This window comes from Haliaeetus leucocephalus, unplaced genomic scaffold (genome assembly GCF_000737465.1).
Source record: "Haliaeetus leucocephalus isolate CR32 unplaced genomic scaffold, Haliaeetus_leucocephalus-4.0 Scaffold656, whole genome shotgun sequence".
NCBI classification, from domain to species: domain Eukaryota; kingdom Metazoa; phylum Chordata; class Aves; order Accipitriformes; family Accipitridae; genus Haliaeetus; species Haliaeetus leucocephalus.
Genome location: NW_010973092.1, coordinates 19405757 through 19417794, shown reverse-complemented (window position 1 = coordinate 19417794; position 12038 = coordinate 19405757). Strand labels below are relative to the sequence as shown.

The following is a 12038-nucleotide window of genomic DNA, read 5'->3' as shown; positions in this document are numbered from 1 at the left end:
AAAATGTTATTGTTTACTAAAAGCAGGATGTTCTATGCCTCTCTTTGATACAGGAGATTGGTTTTGATGCGCTTTGGGTACTCGGATCGCTTCCCTCCAATGCCAAGGATGAATCTGTAGTAAATACAGGAGTAAATGTATGATGCAAAAGTACTGAGGAGCAAATACACTATCATTCTGAGCGGCTGATAAACAAGAGATAATGTGTCAACATGTTAATTGCATGAAGTTTCAGAACACGATGTTCTAGCCCTCAACTGTGCCTTCACTGGATAGATCATTTGCATTTATTTAAAGAAAAATCAGTCATGGAAATAATACTGTTCTATTTTTAAAGCTGGAATCTAAGAGAAATATTTGAAGGTTTCGGAGTGACAATTTTCATTTGCCGTATGAAGTTTTAGTGAGTGTTCTGAAGTAACTGTATCTTTTAGGACAGTTTAAGGCTTTACATCTCTTGCTCTAGTTTTGCAAATCATGTCATCTAGCCATTTTAACAGTGATGAGCAACTGATTTAGTGATGACATTCGTTTCATGGCTTTCATTTGCAGATGCTATCTACGTCTATGGGCAGGATACCCGTTGCCGGTAGAGGTGATTTCAGGAGGGCACGAGGCCTCAAAGTTTAGCTTGTGTCGACTGCGGGAGGTCCAGATTTAGGCTGACAGCGTATCTGATGGGGTTGTTTTTAGTTTAGATACCTTTGTACTTAGGCTGTCTCAGTTAGAAATGCTTTGCGTGAGTGAGCAAACTATTAGAAAATGAGTAGTAAGGAAGTAATCCAGAACAGATGGAGGGCTAGCCAAAATGATTGAAAGGGCTCTTTCTTCCCCTGGTTTTGATTTTCTCTGTGAAATTAGATAACTGTAACCTTTTTGCTCTTTTAAAGAACCAAACGTTTTTCTTTCTTAAGGTGAAGTACCAACAAGAATGCTCTGTGAAATAGGGTTTTTTTCCCCTATAGATTCTGAGTTGTGTATAAAATCTGTATTGTTCAGTTTATATGCATTTGCCTTCAATACCTGCTAAAAGCCTTGTGTTTTCATTTTCTCAGGAAGCTTCACTGAACCATACCTCTGTTGTACCAGCAGACTTTCAAAGTAGGGGGTAATTAGCTTCTTAGTTTGTATTAAAGTGGTTTTAAAAGTATGGCAAGTAGGTTTTTTTATACAGGTTAAAAGGTATGCATTTATGGGGGGAACTGCATGCAGCATAAGATGTGGACAGTATAAAAAAAAAAGAAATCTGTTGCTCCCAGGCTATTGTACCCAGCAGACACCTATGGGACATGGTTACTGAAGCAGGAAGCCAACTGTGTGTAAATTCTCACCCTTACTGAGCTTATTATCATCTGTCTTTCCACTGTGTCCTTGGTGCGCGTGCCGTTCTCCAAACACAGATCCCTCTGCTGCAGAGCTGGCAGTTTAAATTCAATATAACACCGCTCCGTGTAGTAGCACGAAAGGGTTATGGAGAGACCGTGCCGAGGAATAAAACTGACAAGCACTTGTTTACACTGTATTATCATTTGTATCTTAAAGTTATACATATGGAAAATACTCTTCCTAATATACTGCCTTCATTGTCTAGAACGTCTCTCTCTGTCTCTCATAAAAGTGTCCAGTGTTTAAGTGCCTCTGTAAATAATAAATGAAGAACTATAATTGAATATCTTGCCAAAAGTCTTTCAGTTTCTCCTGGCAGAACTTTGATGTGAGCTGAAGGTCTTCAAAAGGTAACAAACTCAGAATAAAGTACCTCACGTAGGCATGCCTTGCCAGCAGCAGCTTCTTCCGTAAATCATGCCAGCGGTACCTGAAGTTCCTTGGGTTAGTGCAACTGGAGATGGCTGTGCCCCCAAACTATTTAAAGCTTTACAGTGCAAAATAAATCTTAGCATTCTGTTTGGAAGCTAAAATGCAGCTGCTGTATATATCTCAGTAGGGCTGTAACGTTCTGGCTTTTTTCTTCCCTGTCTCAATCATTGCAAGCCAAGCAGGCGGTTACACTTTTCTGAATTTTTTTCCACATGTTCTTAGAGGAATCCTTCAAAGAGTTTACTTTCATAGTGATAGAGATACAGGCAACAATCATCTTTGCATCTGAAACAAAGAAAGTAGTGTTCTAGCTAAAACGTGGCTGGTTCTTAGTCAAATGCTGGGAGTAGATGGAGAGTTAGTAAGATGTTTGTAAACCTGTGTGTAAACTAGTGCTTTCTTCAGTAGGATAACAATCTCTTTGCAGTTATCTTTTTTTTTAATCTTCAGTAGCTAAGTTAGCGGAGTTGAGAGCTGCATGTCAGGCATTAAAGCATGCAGTTGATGGCATGCTGGACAGTTTCATATGGGGGGGGGGGAAAGGAAATGGCTAGAGCAGATATCTGAAGAGGGTTAGATGGCTGTTAGGAAGGCACAGACGAGCCTTTGGGGCAGAGCATGCAAGCTCTGTGCTGCTGCACAGGCTATCAGAGTGATAGTCACATTTCAGAGAGTGCCTGTAAGAGGAAGGATGCAAATATAAAGAGAATAGATTGCTGTGACTTTGGCAGCGGTGCAGAAAGTGGGAAGGAAAAGCTTAAGAAAATGAATTAGAGCAAGGCAACTGCTTTTAGAGCCAGCAGAGTAATGATGAAGTGAGGGAAGTGGACAAAAAAGTGTGGAAAGCTGTATCTTTTGGGAAAGGTTAGGTGAAACGATAGACTGATTGGGGAAATGGGGCGGCAAAGGGAAGAAGGAGAATACAAAGATGCAGAAGAGGGGTTATAAAGAAAAAAGTTACCTGAAGCTTGGGATCATTATGGCAGCAGCCATCAGTTTATACAGGCGAAGGAACACTGCAGATGCTCCATTTGTAGGGAAAATTCTGAAACTAAATTGCTTTTAGTTCTTAACAGAAAGAAGACTAAATGGGGAGACTAAACGCTGGTGTTTCACCAAAGGCTTCTTAAATCTCATTCGAGATTTGGAGATTTTTTTTTGCCTCACAATGCAGTTAAATTTTGTAACATTACTAAATTCTCCAACCTTTGCAACAATGCTGAGCAAGTGAGATCCAGCAGAGAAAGTTCCCTTGCTGCCTGAAACATGTGTAGAGCTTCCTGTGTGTGTGAGCACCGCTGGGCATGTTGCGTTTCAGGGCGATGTGTTGCCTGTGAGCTCTGGCTTGGGACCGGGAGGTCCTGAATTGTGCTCATAAATCCAGTGTCCAGGTGTCACTGTGGAATGAGATCACATCTCTGCAGGCACGCTGGTATGCGCGCCAGCTGCCCTCTCTGAAGTGCTATTGGGTTGCTCCTTTAAAAAGTTGTAAAGCACATGTATGCCATTTCTACATTTCAGACCGTTCTGACTGTATCCCTTAGGCAGAGTTGTTGAACGTTGCTAAAAATTTGGGTCACCGATGAGCATTGAAAGCAGCATCTCAGCAAAACAAACTGCCTTGTTACAAGCTGTACCCTTAGAGAGAATTGGAAATGTTCTTTGAAGAATGGATGTACCTTTTCATTTCATGTGTGTTTTCTAAAACACCTTTGCTTCTTGTTAAATCAACTTGATGTATGTCTTTTGATGCGTTATGTTTTACTGCTGTGGAGTTTAGAGGTCACTGTTGCTTTGGCATTTTCAGTTTCATCTTCCTGCGCTGCTTTGAGTGCTTGTGCAGCAGCGTGCAAAGTGAGATTGCTGATGGGTTTAAAATGAAATGGATGTTGCAGCAAACGTGCCAATGAGGGAAGAATGGTGTGTGGGAGAGAATAAGAGACCATGGTTATAAGAGGGCTACTCTGTGACAATTGTTTTTGTTGCAAGGGAGAAAATAAATTGAAGGGAAATGAGAATATTTATTGAGTTGTTTAAACTAATGCTGATTAGTAACAATACTTAACATTCCAGCTTTTTTCTCTAGTGATGTTGTCTTTATACTAATGCCACTGTTTATGTTGTTATATAATCTGATTTCTCGGTTTGATTTTCATGGTATTGGTAGTACTTCATTATTCACAGAAAATCCACTTTTTCTGGAAAATCCCTTCCTTCCCCAGTTTATTGGTGTGTTTATGAGCTCAGCAGTGTGACATCTGACAGCCTACTCTGTTTTCCTATACTACTTCCACACATTTCCCAGTACGAGTAGTGCATGGCTGAGACCAGATAATGCAAAAATAATGCAACACCATTCGTATTTTAACAACAGAAAAGCACTGGCTCTTTTTGGAAACTTAATTTGCTTCTCATGCAGGCTAAATTAACAATGGGAGCTTTTGAAGGCATGTTGTTTCTTCATTGCTTTGTTAATCCAGGTCCCCTCAGGACTTGCATCCCTGTACTTCTACCCCAGGAAATGAACATTTTTATTGAGGATCAAAGAGTAGTTCAGCTTCCTGGGCTCATTTTTTGTATGAATACAGACAGAAATTTGTAAGATGTAGGATTCCTTGTAGATTTGTAGATTCGTGAGATTCCTTGCTAGGAATAGGGACTGATGTGCTTTCTGGGCAAAATGGTAAAGAAAGGCTTTTCGGATCAACTTTTAGCTGTGGCAATGCTACAAGGTTTTGTTTTGTTCATTGATTTAGAGGAAAAACACAACTATATATTCAGTGTTATGAGTTGTGGGCCTGTGTTCTGAGTTTCATACTGTTGAGGAGTTCTTGAACATGGAGTTTTGTTACAAAAGAAGTTGTGACAACTTGTGTTCAGGTTGCCTCGCACAGTGATACCTTGTTCAAATCTTCTATCTTTTTCAGTCACGCCAGTTTAAAGATTTCAGACAAAAATACAGACAGCTTTTTGAAAATCTATACTCAGAATCTGTTTGCAAAATTTAAGTTACAATTACAGCTTGTATTTGATAGAGAATCTTTCAGGCAATTCTGTTTGGGCGACGAAGGACTAGCCAGGAAAACTTGCTATTCAGGCTGTCTCCATCACGCCAGTACTTCTCGAGACAAAAATCAGAGCTGTGCTGTAACACTTGCAAATACTTTTAAGGAATGCCTTCATGGTGAAGTGCCTCTCCTTCCAACACCCTGCTGACTCTGTTGTGACTTAGCAAATCAGTATGTTATATAATTTTGATAGCTGGCTTCTTACTGAGCTATATTGTACCCTTAAAATTCTGAGTCATATGCCTTGACATCTTATCACTTTACTTGGCAGCCTTAAAAATCATAGATTGGACACAGTATCAGGCTTACAGCGCTGCTTTGTCCTTGCAATGTCGCCCTATAATCTTTTGCTTTACCAGTGGTAGAAAAGCAGAAAATTGCCCCATGATGAAGATGCGCCTTTCTTCGGGTAGCTCTGGGCAGTCAGGGACGTGACTGTCTTCGAGACAGTGTCTTGGCACAGCTGCGAACAATGGCAGTTTTTCTGACTCTTTGCCGAGCTGCTGGTGCTTTGAGATGTGGAGCAGGGTTGTGGAGGCTGCAGAACGCTTGGTTCAGCTCTCTGGAGGGGTTGGAGAGCAGAGGAAAGGGTGAGAGACAGCGGTGGCATATTCTTCTGTGGATGTTGCAGCATTATGTTATAGAAAATGTTGCTGTTGCTTATGGCTGCTGTTAGGGGAAATTTTGTAGGCCACATCTCAAACTTTTTGAAGATCTGACTGGAAGGCAAACAGTCTGGTCTCTCTAGGATACACTTTCTGTTACACACATAGTATGGGCTTTCCGCTGACTCCATCTTCTCTTAGGTGTTATTGTTACAGCTGCTTTAAATTAGTCACCTATACTCTTAAGTGGACTGCTGAAAGTACTGGATGAAGGCCTTTTATCATCTTGCTTAGTAAGAGGTGACTTTTTCTTGTCTTGGGAGTAGCATGCCTTGGCTTACTCTCCTCTAGTTTTAGATTGTTTTCCAGAGACACAGCGATACTGAAAACTTACTGAATTCAGTGCTGTCATTCAGATCATAAATGTCTTGAAGACTCCATCTTTGTGCTGCAGATACGTGAGGCAAGTTTGATCATTTTGAGCCTGGAAACAGGGAAATAATCATTACAATAAAATGCTTTAGAGCATGTATATGGCAAATTAGGAGAACTGTACTGAACTGTTTTGAAAACCTGTGTGACCATTCTGGCAGTTCATGGAGCAGGCTCATGAGGTGTAAGGTGGCAGTTGAAGCTTTAGCATTTTGCTTCGTTATTTGCATTGTAGTTTCTTCTCATCTTCCTTAATCTTTGCAAAGTGAGCTGTAGCCCCAAAACGCTGCTGAGCATTGGGTGTTTCAGGGCAGGGGAAAGCAATTTCTTGTCCCTAAAACCGTTTCTTTGTCTTAGATCCACCAATCCGATGACCCCACTAACGTAGTCATTACTGGACTGGTAAGGTGCCTAGGCTGCCTTGTCTCTCTAACAGCATTAGGAGTACGTAATTGGGATTTCGTTCAAGAAAGAAGTAGATACACCAAGCTGAAGATGATTGGCTGCTCTCTTTTAACAGACAAGTCTGAGAAGGAAAACCCATTCGAATCCCCTTTCATTCTGGATTGGTGGATCTGAAGCCCAGAAACAAAGTTTCAGGTAAGAAGTCACCCTGTACTATATCTTGCTGCTTCTGCTTAGATGAGTTTGTCCGCAAATTCAGTATCTTGCTTTAACTGCTTAATGTCCCTAAAGTGTTAGAACACACCAAGTTAGGTGCTGAGCTTACAGTAAGAAAGGGCATATTCAGTAAGTGCACAGGCAGTTTATTAGGAAATTGCAAATCTACTGTGAAAAACAGACCTAGGAACATAAGGTAAACTTGCCTTCTGTGGAGCTGGAAAGCAGTATCTACAGGTACAGGGGCACTAAGCGAACAGCTTACAAATCCTGCTTCTGAAAGGAGAAAGCAGCCTTACCAATGACTTCGTTGAACTTCTCAGTCAGGTTCAGGAAGGCAATGGCTATCTGCTCTGATTTCTAGCCATGTCCTCTGATGAGTTCATCAGAAATTTAGAGAAGTTGTCTAGTTGCTCGTAGTACAAATTCCAGTAGCTTTATCCTGCTGAAATGCCATTTGAAATCTTGTTGTGGGCAGCACTTGGAGTCAGCCTTTTAAATCCTTGAAGAGATTTCAACATAAAGTTCCGTTCCTAGTTGTTTTCAAAGCATAGCTGAGCCAGCTGCAAGGCATGGTTTTCAAGATGAGCTTTAAAGTTATAGTGGGTTTATTTCAGAGTAAGGGAGTGTGGTTGTATTTTGAGTCACGTTCATCTGAAATTTTGAGATGACTGTAAAAGGCTACAGCATGTTATCTTAAAGACAAGTTTGGAAGGTATTTGTGTGTCTTAGGAAAGAAAGCGGGGTCCCTGGCTGATAGGAAAATAAAGTTATGCAAGTTGAATACCTGATGCGAATGGGAGACCTGCACCTCTCCTAATGCCCAGCTTTATTGTAAGTTAGTGCTTTAAAGAACTTGGCAACTTATTTCTAAAGTTAGTACGAAGCAGTATGCCTCAATTCCTTTTGATGTTAATAGCAATAACACTAAGCTGCTTGAGTGTTCTCTTTTGTAGACAGCTATTAAAGCATATTTTAAGGCCTCAATATTTAATCTACTGTAGAAAAAACTCTTGTAGGTGCTGTTGATCTCATATTGTTTTAGCTCTGCATTTGTTTTGCTGGCGTGGTATTTTGTGCAAAATTATACTTGAATTTAATTGATGAATGCATAGATAATGAATTACTTGTGCACAAGGTACTGTTGTTTCCTGGTTTGATTTTTTGAGGACTTGAATTTGTTTTTGTTAGGGTGGAGAAGTCTTGGGCATGCGTAACTCTTTAAAAAAAAATCTGTGGGAAAATCTAAGGGAAATACTCATTAACCTTAGTCTGACACATTTCTTGCAGTCTCATCTACTACCAAATTGAATTTGTCCCACACACCAATCAGACTCACCTTGGAGTTAACACTGCAAAATAACATCTTCCCGTGGAATATTTGCTGTTCAGGGTGTGCCTTTTTCTAAAATGAGAGAATGAGGAGGCAGAAGTGAACTTGACATCTTTAATGATAAAAACTGAAAAGAGGAAATAATTTAAAATACGCTGGGGGGGTGGGGGAAGAGGAAGCATAAACGTGTACTCCTGATTAAGATACCCGATGTTATGATATTTAATATTGCTTAACTTTTTGAAACATGGAAGAGTCCTATCAAAGGCAGCAGTAAAGCTAAGTTGAATTTGAGCGCAAGTATATGCAGGTTGGAGGCTTAGTTCTTGCCCAAGTTTTGAATCTTACATTTCAAAGAGTAAAATGTGAGTCAGCTATCAAAGGCTGTATAAATATTCCTCTGCAGCATTTGGTGTACAAACCCTGAATGTGAAGCTAGCACTTTATTATGTGCTGAGGCCAGACTTCATATGCATTTAAACTCGTCAAGTTAAAGTGCACGCTGCCTTGTCTATATTAGATTTTTAGATGGGGTTAATATTATTTTTAGATTGTGTTAGGCCTCATCCTTAAAAACTTAGCACAGAAAAGAGTCTAAGACAACTTTTAACTTCTTAGACAAGTTTCAGCCACATTTTTCTAAGTGTTTAACTTAAAAGTTTCTGCTATTTCAGTTGGCAGTGCTAGGTCTGTTTTCTGAGTTTCTCTTTTTTTTTTTTCCCTGCCCAGTTATGATTTACTAAGAGCAGGTGTGCAGCTGTCTGTAGATGTCTGTAACACCTCTGTTCCTGCTGCATAAAAGCATAGGAAAGCCATTTTTCTTTTGAAATGGCCTTTTTTATGTAGCATAGGATATGTTAATGCAGAAAGGAATATCACACTTCTGGAGTTTTGAAACTGAGAATTGGGATGTACATACATGAAGGAAGCAAGGGTTAATCTAAATACTGTGTATTTTGGAAAATTTAGGTTATTTCAGTTAACATTCAGAGTGACTTATGTAAACATACTAGGATTTTCTTCCTAGTCTTTTGTATCTTCCTGAAAACGAGCTACTGCATCTCATGAGTCTTATCCTGATGAATAAATTATAATGGAGTAAGATTGTTGTTATATTCAAAGAAAGCGTTTAATCTTTTCTCCATTGAACCCATATTCCTTTTGTAGCATTCATTTGGTTGTAGCAAACGCGTACTTTGATCTTCAGGAGCAGAGTGGGACTGCGTTATCGATCACCCTTCTGTGAATTCATTGTCCTATCTAGAAGAACAGTGTGGTAATGAGGAGAATTTATCTGATAATTTATTTCCCTTTGTCTTGCTTTAAATTTCCTGATTCCTCACTTAGTGTTTTTTCCCCAAATGCAAGAAATGTACGTGCAGATCTTGAATGGTTATTGGAAGGTTGTAACATCGAGCGATTTTTATTTTGAATGGCAATCATTTAGCTAAATAGATTTTTCTAATGGAAGTGTGCCTCAGCTATTGGTTTCCGATTTTTTTTTTTTTTTTTTTAGAATGATCTGATAACAATAAAGGAATAATCAAAAACATTTCACAAGTTAAAATGACCTTGCTACTCTGTGAATACTTACTTTTGAGAAATTAGCTTTTGCATTTGTAGTTCATTGAAGGACAGAAATGCAAGAGTAAGTTACACCTAAGACAACTTCTTGATCTGAGAATGTAGCCGTTCTTAAATTGAAGCAGAACACTTGAATGCATATGTAAAACTCCCTGGATTTTGGAAATATATTGTACGAATGGTACTCAGCCTTCCAAATCAGACACTCAAGACTGGATGTGAGATTGCATTTTGGACATGGAAAAGGTAGTGATGTGATGGCACCGATTCCAACAAACTTGTATGGAGCATGTGAATACACTGCATCTCTCAAGGGACAACTTGGTTTTGAAATGAGAATAGGAAGAGTACCAAGTACTACTATTGGTCTGACGTAAATTGTTTCTTTGTTTACGAGTACCTCAGCAAAGATATTAAATGTTGTACCAAAATGCGCAGCATAGTGAATGTGTTATCGTCCCAAGCCAGGCTGTCACTTGTGGAACACGTGTATTTGTGTTACATGCATGCCCTCACACTTTATTTCTGATTAAGTATTCACACTTAAGAGTATACTTTGACATTTTTACTTTTCCGCTTCTTGCAAATATCCAGACTACTTGTTCTGTTATCTCGTTGGTTCACCACTGTTCTGCTTGTCACTATTTTGAATAAATCACTTGAAGTAAAGACACCAGGTAAGATCGGGATGATATCCCAGCTAGCAAAAGGGGATGGAGTTTGAGTAGTTGGCAACTATTCCCTGCCGAGTGTAAAATAATACTGAAGGCCTTTGAACAGTGTTACTGCTTTATATTTTTTTATGTCTTATTGTGTTTAATGCTGACTTTTGAGAGACTAAGATCTGAGCTTGATATTAAATTTGACTTGAGAGCGTATAGCTTTCATAAACGGTCATACTGTCCTTAAGTCTAAGTTTGCTTTTCAGAATACCCCTTTTTGCAGCATTAAATCTGAGCTACTGGGGAATGTGCCTGTCATTCCCAGCCATAGAGAGGGTTTTAAGTAACAGCAGTTACCCCATGAATTTTTCAATATTAAGTGTTAATGGAAATGAAGAAGTATCAGTTCTGTTGGTGCAGGCCTAAATCAAAGTAAACTGAACAGTAAATTACTGATGTTGAATAGCACGTGAGTTCCTTATAGCTAAAAACCTGAAGAGAATTCAGAATGAAGGTTGAAGCTTTTTGGTTGTACCTTTTTTGCCAGTTGGAGTCCCTATTCGTAGTCCTTCAGACATCCAGAACATGAACTAACCTTACTGAGGAGCTGGCTTGTCACAAGAAAGTTGGGAAAAGCATTTCAGACTTTGTAAAGTCTTTTAAACTTTAAATTTTTACTCTTTTAAAAACTTTCAGGATTTGTAAACTTGAATGATTTGTTAGGTTCTTATGTTCAATTTAGTTTTGTAATAAACTGCAGAAGAAACAAGTTGCAGGAGGAGTGAGTTTGTATAATTAGTAATGCTCTTTAATAAAATGGAGTAAATTAGCTCCTTCATTTGATTTACTGTGTTTTTCTTTGAAATTCCAAAATACCTCCCCTCACCAGTCTTTTCTGGACTCTGTCTAGAAACTGATTTTCAAAAGCAAGGATATTTTTGCCTTAAAGAACATAATTTCCCAAACTGTAAACACACCAATAAATTTTGATCCCTTAAATTATCTTGTGTAAATAAAATGAATGTGGTGAAAAATTCTGAGTTTTGTAAATACTTTATAAAACTTCCAGCAATAAGGCTTGGTTATGTACATGCTGTCATTCTTAATTATGACACTGCAGTATTTCCATCACTGGATATCAAAGGTGTATTAGTTCCATCAAGATCACAGGCTATAGTCTGTATTCACTTCTTGAGCAATTTAGTGGGCTTTGTAGGATAAATGGGAGATTTTTTTTTTTCTTTTTTGTTAAAGGGTAGGAAAGTGTGAGGATTTCTGTTTGGATGTAACTCTGAATTTCAAATGCACTGAAATGAAAGCTTTCTTGACTTTTTACAGTGCTTTAACAAAATAGCAGCACTGTACACCTGAGAAATACCAAGGCGAATAGGTTTGGGGTTTGGTGGTTTTTTGTTGTTGGTTTTTTTTGTTTGTTTGTTTGTTTTTGTGCCTCCATCCTCTGAGTTACCACCTACAAAAGTTGATTTATTGGAGGAACACTGCTGTGTGCTTTACTATCAATATAAGAAGTTCTTAGCATCTGACCTTTAAAGACATTGAAGCATATTCCTTTTTTTTGATACTACTGAGAATTTAGTTTTGAATGCAAGTGCAAGAATTTGCGTAAGTTTCTTAAATTTGAGATTTAAGATTGAAACTTAGATCTTGAAATGTAATTCCTGAGGCTGGATCACCAAAGCAGTTCTTTGTGTATAGAATTGCAGTATATCATATAAAAATAAAATTAATGTGTTAATCTTTCCAAACATAAGGCATCTAAAAGATCAGAATGAGGGTTTCTCTATTTGTCTTTATTCTTTCAGCATCATTTACTCCTTGCCATGAAGCTGTAAAGCCCCTCTTTCATCTGCTTGCTTCTCCCCTGCAAGTAGTGCATTCAGATGAACAAACAGCT

At 38.8% G+C, this 12038-nt stretch overlaps 1 protein-coding gene across 2 annotated transcripts in view; it reads left to right on the top strand.

Moving 5' to 3' along the window:
* The first annotated feature begins 6436 nt into the window (after positions 1-6436).
* FBXW11 (F-box and WD repeat domain containing 11) overlaps positions 6437-12038 on the top strand; it is a 68982-nt gene continuing 63380 nt past the window's right edge. For both annotated transcript variants that reach the window (XM_010579155.1, XM_010579154.1), the window contains exon 1: positions 6437-6523. The gene's annotated coding sequence lies outside the window, so the exon portion shown is untranslated. The remainder of the gene's footprint in view (positions 6524-12038) is intronic.